General features: G+C 48.8%; 1 long non-coding RNA gene across 4 annotated transcripts in view; it reads left to right on the plus strand.

Annotated features, from left to right (window-relative positions):
* The window catches only part of LOC109509971 (uncharacterized), a 79885-nt gene that overhangs the window by 52955 nt on the left and 23425 nt on the right, over positions 1-3505 (plus strand). For all 4 annotated transcript variants that reach the window (XR_002167027.1, XR_002167028.1, XR_002167029.1 and 1 more), the window contains 4 exons: positions 55-188; positions 1090-1540; positions 2559-2622; positions 2710-2875. This is a non-coding gene — a long non-coding RNA (uncharacterized LOC109509971). The remainder of the gene's footprint in view (positions 1-54; positions 189-1089; positions 1541-2558; positions 2623-2709; positions 2876-3505) is intronic.

Raw genomic sequence — 3505 nt, forward strand, 5'->3', positions numbered from 1 at the left:
TTTGGGGGGGCACCTTGTTGCAGGAGTTTTGACACAGTGTCCATTGTGTAACAGCTGTAAAACACGCTGGAAATTATTAACTCCACATGCCTGCGCCGCTGATGAACTGGAATCCCAGAACAACCTTTGGATTTTGGCGAATCACCTTGGAGGGAGACGCTGATTGAGAACAGGACTGCTGAATCCAGGTCAGTTGTCGTGCACGCACCGCTGAGCGCGGGATGCGTGACCGATGCGAGGGCGTGGCGCTGTTGCTCATCTGTTTTGGATACCGTCACGTCCAACGGCAAAACCGCACCTTAAAATAAAAAAATATAAAAAATGTTGAAAAAGGACGACAGGTTTCAAAGGAACACGAGGAGAAATGACGATCCTCTCAACGGAATGAATGCCGAGCGATGCCAAAGAAAGCAAGGGAGAGCGGAAACCTGGACTTAAACCGATGGTAATACATCACGGTACTTCATCCAGATACAGTGGTCGAAAACAATCGGTTCCAAAACGTTGGGCGACCTCCGACTTGTCGGCATTGCAAACATTCTTCCGCTCGGAAATAAACCAAATAGAAATACAGTGGTGCCGGTTGAATTTGCTCCAAGTCGAAATGCTTCAATAGCATTGATAAAGGTCATTTTTAAATCCATTTGAGGAAGCTACTTTTTATTTCTCAACTAAGGTTAAATGTTGCCGATGAGGTTTTTTTTTTTTTTTTTGTCATTTTCGTAAGATACTTTTGTTTTCTCTGCTTTACTTTTGAATGTCTTTATATGTGCTGGCTTGACTTGTGTGAAGCACATTGAGTTACCTCATGTATGAAATGTTGCGAACAGGTCATACAATTGAAGTTTGGCGTGTGAATGTTTGTCTTTCATTCACAAATAATTAAAGAAACACTTTGTATTATCAAGGATCACCCAAAAAAAAAAAAAAAGAAAAGCTGAGACGATTTTCCATCATTTCCAAACGACTGCCAATTTCCTCTCACGAACTGCTGGGACGGACGGACGCAAATGTCGACTTTGCTCCGGCGTCTTTCGGCAACGATGTGACACCCAAAACCCAGGAGTGACTGTGTCTCTTTCCCCGCAGGAGGAACAAGCGAGATGATTTGTCGAGAGGCCCGAGGGAGCCAGCCGGCGCGCCTTGAAAACAGGTGGTGCAACATCACACCGCAGCGTGCCTTCGGGGAATATTTGAAGACGTTCAGGAAATGCACCAAAAACAAAACGCATCCGCCACGCGACACATGACAAACGACAAACTCAAGTTACGGCGCTGACACGGAGCCTGCCGTGAACTCGTGAGACGTTCCCCGCCAAAATTTCACTGTGACGCAATTGAATGCATGTGTAACAGTAGGCTGGATCCCATCAGTACCGCTTGGACTCGCCAGCAAGTGTATGCAAAGCGGTGGGCAAGATCTCTCCTGTAAAGTGTTACAATGAGCTTGATCTCGCCAGCAAGGGTGTGCATGCCGGCGGACGTTTCGGCACTCTCTTCTTCTGAGTTGCTCGGCAGGCTGTCTCTCCTTATCTTACTGGTAAGTGTATACACTACATGAAAATGTGTAGCAGAGGGCCGTAGCTTGCCAGACAGTGTAACACTGGGCTGTAGGAGTGAAATAGATCTCGCCGGTGAGTGTGTGTGTGCGCACCAGGCAATCTCACCATCTTACCTGCAAGTGTATGCGTAACAGCAGACTGGATCTCAGCAGCAACTGTGTGTAATAATGGGCTGGTCTTGCTGGAGAAATTATGCATTCCGGCTGTATGCATCCTTTGGCCGTCTTCTATTGGATGGGGCTCGCCAGGTTGGTTCTTGTCATCTCACCTGTAAGTGTAATACAGAAGAGCAGGCTGGATCTTGTTTGAGAGGGTGTGTGCAACAGGACTAGATCTCGCCAGCGAGTGTGTACGTTCCAGCCGGTGTTTGGCAAACCTCTCTTACGCATCGTTTAAGAGGCTGGCTTTCACCATCTGGATCTCGCCGGTGAATGTGTGCAAATCCGCCCAGCTTTCGGTCATCTCTGGCAGCTTTCTACTTACGGAAGCAGACACAGGGTGTTGAAAGAAAGTCTCAAAGAGCGATTTCGGTTTGAAGCAGTCATGGCTGAAACTCCCGCTGAATTGAGCTCTGCTCTGAAGGTTCATCATGGCTGAAATGATTATTTTCATCGCTATAGGAAGAAAAAAAAATCATTTTATCTTATGTAGGCTTAAAGTGGCTCCGGATCTTCACTTAGCCCAGCTCATCATGTCATGGGTGGAGACCATTTTTGGGAGTGGTTATTATGTAAATTAGCCCCACTATTACGAAACAGTGCATCATCACAGACATATTTTGAAAACGTGCATTTTACAAAAAGTTTCTTTGGTTGCTCAATGTCATACTCCACCGCACTCCAGAGACCAAACTATTTGTACACAAGACATTAAAAACTCCATTTTCCATAATGCGGCCCCTTTGCACTACCAGCATTGATAAATGTTGTGATTTTCCCTTCTCCTATTCGCCGTCCCTTAACTCGTTGGACAAGAACAATTTCTTCCTTTTGACAGATCACTCCAAAATGTATTAGCAGAGCGGTCGACTGTCAATCCAGCTGCCCAAAGGTCCTTACAGGTCTCTCTCTCTCTTTTTTTTCTCTCTCTCTCTCTCTCTCCTCGTGTTGAAAAATGATGTAATCAAGCCGTCCTTCCTTCCTACCAGCGCTCCATCCATCCTCTCTAAAGGCCTGGCGGTCCCTTTGGCCTCGCTCTGGATCAAGTCCCCCCCACAAGCCCCCCCCACCCCCTGACCCCGTTAGAGGTGCATGATGGGCGGCCCTGTCACTTCAAATGGCTGCCCGGGTCCGGCGCGAGACTCACCCCTCACTGTGAGTAAACCTCGGTGTTATTTCGGTTTTATGGGCTACGGGTGGATAACTCCGCGGAATGGATGCGGACAACTTAGTTATTGTCACGCGGGGCGAGGGAGTCGATGCCGCTACGCCCGGCGCGAAAACAGCTTTGGATTGAGCGCCCATGAAAAGTTATGTGGCGTGAGGAAAGCAAAGCAAAGCGCCGCGTTCGGGATGACCAGCGCCTGGCGGTCGGCCGCGGCTTTATCCCGAAGACGACTTTCAAAGGGGGTTATTTAAATTTCAGGGCAGATGAATGCCTCGCATGCCATGCGTTGCTTCGGTTGTGGAGAGCGGCGCCTTTGATGGCGAGGGGAAGAGGGGAAGACGGCGGCGTTGTTATTGAAGTAAAGAATAATAAGGCCACTGCATGTTAGGCTGTGTACAGAGACCTTGATATCAATCCAATGCACTATGCATGGCCCCCCTCGCAACAAGCAGCCAGACAGGAAAGCGCGTGCCTTTTGATCCCGCTTTCCTTCTGTTGTCTTTCATCTGACCCATCCTCCCAAATTGTCACCAGCGCACACGCGCGCCGGAAAAAAGGCGAGAGTGCGGCTCACCCTCAGGGTGGAAGGTGGGGGGGGTTGGGGGTGAGGGGGACGG

This window comes from Hippocampus comes, unplaced genomic scaffold, assembly GCF_001891065.2.
Source record: "Hippocampus comes isolate QL1 unplaced genomic scaffold, H_comes_QL1_v1.1 scaffold39, whole genome shotgun sequence".
Classification (NCBI taxonomy): Eukaryota; Metazoa; Chordata; class Actinopteri; order Syngnathiformes; family Syngnathidae; genus Hippocampus; species Hippocampus comes.